Genomic DNA, 8,194 nt, shown 5'->3' with positions numbered 1-8,194 from the left:
GTTCAGGACTGGGTGTCCGGGACTGTGTGTCCTAAGGTTTAAATACCTAGCCGCTCCAACCAGACATACAGTTGTCACAGCAACTGGAACTGGTCCAACATATCATTGTCTTCAACGAGTCACTGGTTTTATCTTCACTTCCTTTTCTTATTGTTACTCATTGTGAAGCCATTGCATGCTTGCTTTATCTTTTGTCTTCACAACGTGAATGTATGATCTGTTTGGCTTCATAACTTCTTCCTACCTGATCCTTACACTGAAGCTGTTTGTCATTGTGCTTTCACTCTATTGAATACATGACCATGGCTGGCCTAGTGTAATCTAACTTCCGCTGCATAGTAATAGGCATAATCTTCACTGTTTGTCTTCATAACTCTCACGTTTTGAAGACTTTCATAAAAATCGCCTATTCACCCCCCTCTAGTCGATATAACGCACTTTCAATTGGTATCAGAGCAAGGTGCTCCCTTGTTCTGTGTGATTCGGTTTAACCACCTGGAGTTTTAGCTATGTCAACTGCAGGAATAATCAAAGTCTCCGCTGCGTGCCCCGTCTTCGATGGAACTGAATATCCCTACTGGAAGAATAAGATGCGCATGCATCTTGAAGCCATTGACGTCGACCTATGGTATGTCGTCGAGAACGGCGTTCCCAAGGCTGGAGAAGGTGTCACTGCTGCTGATGTCAAGAAGTTCACTCAACTGGACTCTACTGCCAAAAATATCATCTGTGGTCATCTGACAAAAGGACAGTATGGCCGTGTGAGTGCTTTGAAGACATCCAAGCTGGTCTGGGACTGGCTCTCCAAGGTCAATGAAGGCGTCTCAACCCAGAGAGATCAAAGAATCAGTGTTCTTCGCAACCTCTTCAACCGCTTCAAGCAAAATGACAATGAGAATGTCCAGCACACATTTGACCGGCTCACTGACATCACAAATGAGCTTCAAGTCCTCGGCGCCACTGAGATCACCAAACATGAAATCGTCAAGACGCTGCTGAGATCACTTGATAGTTCGTTTGACATCCTGGCCCTGATGATTCAAGAACGTCCTGATTTCAAGACACTCGATCCGTCTGACATACTTGAGAGGCTCAACACACATGAGTTTCAGCTTTCTGAGAAAAGAGATATCTACGGTCCAAACTATGGGCGAACTCGTGCCTTGAAGGCAAAAGCTGTTTCCTCATCTGAAGAAGAATCTGACTGCAGTTCTGATGATCTTGAAGACATTGGAAGGGAACTTGCAATGCTAGTGAAGAAGTTCCAAAAATTCACCAAGAAGAAAGCTTCAGAAAGTCTTCACGATCAAGCTCAAGGAATGATGAAGCTTCTGCTCATGACTACAAGAATAAAACATGCCACAAGTGCAAGAAAACTGGACACTTCATCTCTGAGTGTCCACAGTGGGACAATGAGAACAGAAAGAAGAAGAAGAGCAAGGAATATGACTCTGACGACAAGAAGAAGAAGAAATACACAAAGTCTTCTTCCAAGTCTTCCTCAAAGTCTTCATCACACAAGAAGATCTCATCTGGCAAGGCACGTGCGTTTGTTGGCAAGGAAATGGATTCAGAGGAGGAGTCCGCTTCTGAGGAGGCAGAGGTGGAGTCTGAGGAGGAGTCTGATTCTGGCATTGCAAGTCTGGCTACAACATACGTCGCCAAGTCCATCTTCAACACTGAAGACAATGATTTCATCACCGACACCGATGCAAATGACAAGGACTACTCCACTCCTACCTACTGCTTCATGGCACGCGGTGCCAAGGTAAACACACGCACTACCCGCTATCAAACATCTAGTGACGATGACTCTGACTGTGATTCAAAACCCAGCTACAAAACACTTGCTAAAATTGCAACTGAACAACAGAAAGCTATGGAACATATTCAAAAACTGTTAGACAGAAGCGATGATCTGTTGGGTGCTGAAATGACTCGATCTGAATCCTTAATTGAAGACATAAAAAACCTTCACGTTAAGTATCAGGAACTTGAAGATCGTCTTGATACTCTCTCAACAACTCATGAAAAGCTTTCCTATGATTATCTTCAAAGGAAGCAAGAACTTGAGAAATTGAGAGCGGCTCATGAAGATCTTCAAAAGGAAAACGAGTCACTTCGCGCCGAACAGATCAGTCCCGCTCAGGAAGGATTTGAACCACCATGTCTTAAATGCATTGAGCGTGATAATGCTACTTTTGTTGCTGAATGTTCCACTGCTACTGCTGTTCCAATATCTTCAACTGTTGATGTGGTAACTAACCCCTCTACTGAGGATACCACTGCTATTGCTGATGAGAATGCTAGGTTGAAGACATTGCTTGAAACAGGGATGTACAAAAGTCTTAAAGGACATCAGACATTATGTGATGTCCTCAAGAAGCAGATTCTGAACCGAAACCCTAGGAAAGAGGGTGTTGGGTTCGTGAGGAAAATAAATGCAGATGGATCTTACTGGAAACCTGAGCAGTACCCCAAAACCACATGGGTTGCTGCAAAGGAACTTTCAGCAGATCCATCCAATTTATCTGGCTTCACTTGTGCTAACCCCATTATCATTGATGAATCCTTTGATGCAAACTATAAACTGTTTAAGAATCAGAATGGTGAAGTGTTTGCCAGGTGAAAGTGCGTTATATCGACTAGAGGGGGGGTGAATAGGCGATTTTTATGAAAGTCTTCAAAACTTGGGAGTTATGAAGACAAACAGTGGAGATTATGCCTATTACTATGCAGCGGAAGTTAGATTACACAAACACATTAGTCCCTCAACTAGGTTTGTCGTCAATACTCCAAAACCAACTAGGGGTGGCACTAGATGCACTTACAATCTCCCCCTTTTTGGTGATTGATGACAAACTAGTTGAAGTTTTCAACGGGGAATATAAAGTGTGAAGTTTGTAAAGGAATTGTCTTCATAAGTTGCAAGAGCTCCCCCTGAAGATGTGCATATAAGTTAATTTGCTTTTGGAATGCAAATGCACATGGCAGGTTGTACTTGTGGAGATCAGCTTCAGCTTATGATGACAATCCACTATGCATGTGAAAGTATATGAAGATAATGACATGCATAATGGAAAATGGACGTCTGCAGAATGAGATGAGTGCGAAATTTATCGTCGCACATGCGGAATTTATCTTCGCAAACAGAGTGGTAAACAAGTGGCAGATGACCATCGAGTTTTAGTGTTTACAACTCAAAAGAACCAAATGAAGCAAAAACAAGAGTTGTAAACACGAAGCAAAGTATAACAAAACAAGGCACCCGCCCATATTGACCCGCTTGAAGACTATAAACATCATATGCTTCTCCCCCTTTTGTCAGGAATGACCAAAAAGGTTTGAAGACATAGAGTTTTCTACGCGTTCCCAGGCGCAGTAGGGTCGGTGGAGTTGTTTGACGGTGCTGAGCTTTGAGGTGCTGAAGCGGGTGGTGGTGAAGTAGCATCATCATCTTCATCAATGATCCTCACAGTGACGGTGGCAGCAGATGAGGAATACTCAGAGTCTTCAAGTGACAGTGTGTTGCGCATCACAGCCCTCCTAGGAGGTGTGGTGTCAAAGTTGAAGCGCTCTGTGAAGCCATCCTCTTCAAGTTCAGCTTCAGTGCAGATCATTGAGAGCCCTTTCCACGTACGACGGCAAGTCTCATGTGTAACGAAGGCATTCTTGGTGGCCAGGTTTCGAAGACGATTGACATCCACCAAGAGGCTCTTCATCTGACGTTTCAGCCAGTCGTGATGCCTATCTTGCTTTTGGTGAAGGGCCACAAGAAGCTCTCGGTCAGTGAGGACACGAGCACGCTTCTTGGGTCTTGGAGCGTTTGTGCTATCTGTGGCTTCAGTTGATGCTGGTGCACGTGTAGTGCCAGCCATCGGATAGACCCTGGACATGGCTTCAACACCTTCAACATTCTGCGTGAAGCTTTGGTGTTCGGCATTCTGAAGACTTATTGGTTGCTTGGCAGGCTCAGGGTATATTGCTTCAGCAGAGATATCCACATCTGGCAGGAAGATGCAATGGTTTCGGGCCGATGGCTGATACGAAATTGTAGAGTGCAGTTTGATCAGCCTCATCACCCAAGGGGCATAGATTTTTAGACCAAATAAGTCCAATCCTGATGCAACAAGTTGTCGTATGAAAAGATCCTATGCGTTGAAGCATTTGCCATGCATGATATAGAATATGAGAGTCTTCATTGCACCCTCAATCTTGGCATGTGGAGAGTGTCCCTTAATGGGCCAGAGAGTCCGCCGGATAATATGATATATGGTCCCGGGCAGGTACTCTAGGTCTTCAACGAAGAACTCAGTTGGATAGGGTGCATCCTGAGGCAATGGCTTCATCATTGAGAGCATCTGACTCATATTTGGTTCAGGTCTCTGGAAAATACTCTCAATAGCTTCAGAATGTGGTTGGCAGCCTTCCTCGAAGAATTCGCCTGGAGTGGGCAGGCCGGTGAGCTCAATGATATTAAATGCATTGGCTTCATGATGGACATTTCCGGTCATCCACTCCAGGATCCAAGTCTTCGGATCTCTGTTGTATCCTTTGATATGGAGAGTGGCATAAAACTGAAGCAGAAGCTCTTCGTTCCAGTGCTCTTCATCAGTCATGAACGGCAGTAGACCGACTTGCCTGAAGCAGTCCAAAGCTTCCTCAAGACATGGCAGACCAGCAATAGCTTCAACCTCAAGGCGCTTGTGAGGGAAGATGCGTCCTTGGTTGTATAAGATGCAAGAATAATAGCTGCGCTGTGAATAGCTCCAGAACCTGTCTGATACAATCCTTTCCCTTGAATAGGGGTTCTTGGAGCTATTGAAAAATGTGTTGTCTGCCTTGAAGCTGTTTACATCAAAGGAGCCAGGTGCTGATGCAGGACCTGGGAACCTTGGAAGCCTTGGGACTGGCTTCTGGACATGAGGCCTGTGCTCTATGTGATAGTCAAATTGTGAACCTGCAGCAGACTTAGGAACTGAAGTGTCTGGCTCAGTGGCTTCGCTATCTGCTGAAGCATTTGGTGGGGCGGGCTCCACATTGGCTTCAGTGTTTGTAGTTTGAGGGACAACTTCAGGCACGTTCTCTTGGGGAACTGCATCTTGATGGAGCGAGGGAGTGGGTTCTGGAGGTGCTTCTTCATTGTCTTTGGCTGATGCAGCCGGAATTTCTGCAGACTGGACTTGAGGCCGTGGACCTTTGCGAAGCCTACAGAACACAGACGACACTTGTGCTGTCGGAGTGGGCTGGGCCTCATGTCTTCTTCCTCCTGAGGGCGATCCGCCCATGACTCATCTTGTGCCATTAGCGTCAGAGGACGACCAATGCTGATGGGTTCGCTTGTTTCAAGCTGAGGAAGGGCTGCATCACCTCACACATTGTCCTGATGACCAATGTCTTCAGCAGCTATTGGATCGGCTGCTGGAATATTTTCAGTGTCAGGTGCCTCTGTGGGAGCAGGCTCATGAACTGTCAGTCTTCTTTCTGCATTGGGGTGAATGACAGAAAGGGGTTCAACCATCAAGGGCTCTGTGGGAGCAGCCCTAGATTTCTTAGTCTTGCGCTTCTTTTTACTGGGGGCAGAAGGAGAGGCTTCAGAGCTCTTCCTTTTTCTGGCTTCAGCTTCTGCAGCTCTTGTCTTCTTTAGCTCTGAGGCTGTTGACCGGCTCTTTGGCTTCGAGCCAGTCGTGGCGGTTGGGAAGACAATGGGAGTGGCTGCTTGTCTTGATGCCTCCGGTTCACTCACAGCAGGCAGCTTCTTCTTCTTTGCGGCCATCTTGGGGTTGATGCCTGGACGCCCAAGTGCCTTGCGCTTTTCAGCCTCGTTGTAGGCTTGAACACATTTGTCAGCCAATGACTTCATCCTTTCACGCGAGCCTTGAGCTTCAGCACGCTTCTTCAGAAAGTTTTCTTTGAGATCATGCAGCATGATTTTGAAACTTCTCACTTCCTGCACGCTGAGACTAGCCATGTGCTTCTTGAACTGAGCTTTTTCGTGATCAATTTTCTGCTTCAGCTCAACAATGCGCTGAGCAATGGCCAGTTCTGAAGCAATTGCGCCTTGGAAGGCGACGCTGAGTCCAACAGGCAGCTGCAGATCATTGAAGCTTATATCTGGTGTGTCAAACCATTCATCGATGAAGCTGTGGATGATGGCGACATCAAAGAGAGGCAGATTGTTGAAGATTTCCGCTTCCTCCTTGCTTTTGATGAGCTGTTCTAGTGCATCATCGCACAGATCTTCATCGCTTGATAGATCAATGGCTTCACTATGCAGAATGGCAGCAGCAGTGAGCTCTTTGCCTGTGTGTTGCTGGGGCTCCTTTTCCTTCAGGGGCTTGGAGATGCGGGATACATCTTCAGACTGCACACTGACTTCAGGAGGTGCAGTTTTCAATGGCTTCGCCCTTGAGATTTTTGAGGCAGGGGCCGGTTTTGAAGCTTTTGGTTTCTTTGTCTGCTTTGGCTTCGGCACAGCAGGAGCTTCATCAGACTCAGAATCAGCTGGAGGGTCATTCACAGCAGTCCCTTGGACCAAGATGTGGGTGATCAGGCCCTCAAGATTGGCAAACGGACCGATGATATTGGGTTCCGCGTCGCGTGTGCCATCTGCCCTTGGTGAGGAGGGACCAGGATTGAAGTCAAGCCCAAATTTCTTCTTGTTTAGCTTCGCTGACTGTTGAGCAAACTGAAAGTTGCATTTGAAGAGATTGTCGTCACGACACCAGAGAAGTGACGACGGATGTGCATCATCAGGCTGTGGTCCTCGGACCATGCATGGGTAGAAGCCTTGAGCAATGGCTTCATCTCTGGTTCTGGGTACAAGGTTCTTGTATAAGATATCCCCCCATGGACTTTTGATTGCATTCTTTTCAGCATACTCCTGGGTGACGAAGCGGTATTTGAACCACTGTTCTGCCCAATAGCGTCGAATCCATTGGATTCGAGTTTTGCGCTGCCCATAGCTCTCTTCTGGATCTGTTTTGTACATTTCTGCCAAGTCTTCAGGCAGATCCTTGGAAGTTCCCTCACGTCTCTGTCTGCCCCCCTTTCTTGCTGCTGCAACTGAAGCCATAAACTTTAACTTGAAAGGCTTCAAAACTTTCAAAGGCTTCAAAGGCTTTATTTTTCTTGACAAACAGGAACTGGCTTCAGGATAGTTTATGTGATACTGTAGGAATTCCACAAATGAATGCAGACTATGAGAACCGAAGGATTCTCCCACGGACATGTACCTGTGACAGCATTAAGGTTCGAGGGAAGGGGAAGAGGTCATATGCATTCTCAGAAGGTTTTGAAGATTAATCAGTTTAGAAGACATTGACCTCATTGTGCGAAGACATTCACTTATAGATAAGAAGTTGGTTCCAGATTTGTACGAACCCATAGATCAGTACAAGTGAGGAATCTAACTACTTTATGAAGCACAAGTGAATATACTAGGCATGTTATGAGATTCAGTGAGAGATCTTGGTGTGAAGAGAAACTTCTTATGGTAGAAAGTGACAGAACCAAGAGATCAAAAGAGGCTGTAAAAAGAAGTGTTATTTACCACACTGGAACTGCTAGATGGAAGGAAGTTGATGCCGAGCAGTTCAGTCCTCCGTGCCCTAACTTGGCGACGGAAAACACCTACGGCAACGGCGGAGAGGACGATGTCCGCGGTCGGCGTGAGGACGGCGTTGGAGAGGTTGCGGCAGCGAAGCGCTTCGTCTCCGGCATCGTCGAGTGCTAGCGGTGGCGCTAGGGTTCGTGCGAGGATGGAAGAAGGAGATAATGACCACGGTAAGTGTGAATTTATAGACTCAGAGGCGGCACTGTGCTATTACGTAGGTGCCCCTGGCAGTTCGCATTTGAGGCACGCGTGGCCAGTTACCGGAAGTTTGGGGTTTGTTCCACATCCCACGCACGCCTAAATTGTCGGGCGGTCGTTCCTGCTTCTCCAGATCTTATGTGGAGGAATGAGCATTAAAAACGGACTTTTATAGTTGTCTCTATGTCTTCAGCTGACAAGGACACAGTGAAGACATTCGACAGTTTCAACAGAATGCATATGACTTGGAGAGATAGAGTTTGAGATAGAAAGCATAGAGAGGTTAGGGTCCGATCACATTCACTTAGTTCAAAAGATTCAACCAAGAAGACATAGCTATAAGTGAATGCTGTAGAGGACAGAACACTAGAGCATATATAT

Source organism: Triticum aestivum, chromosome 6A, assembly GCF_018294505.1.
Source record: "Triticum aestivum cultivar Chinese Spring chromosome 6A, IWGSC CS RefSeq v2.1, whole genome shotgun sequence".
Lineage (NCBI taxonomy): Eukaryota > Viridiplantae > Streptophyta > Magnoliopsida > Poales > Poaceae > Triticum > Triticum aestivum.
Note: the sequence above shows the minus strand (reverse complement) of the source record.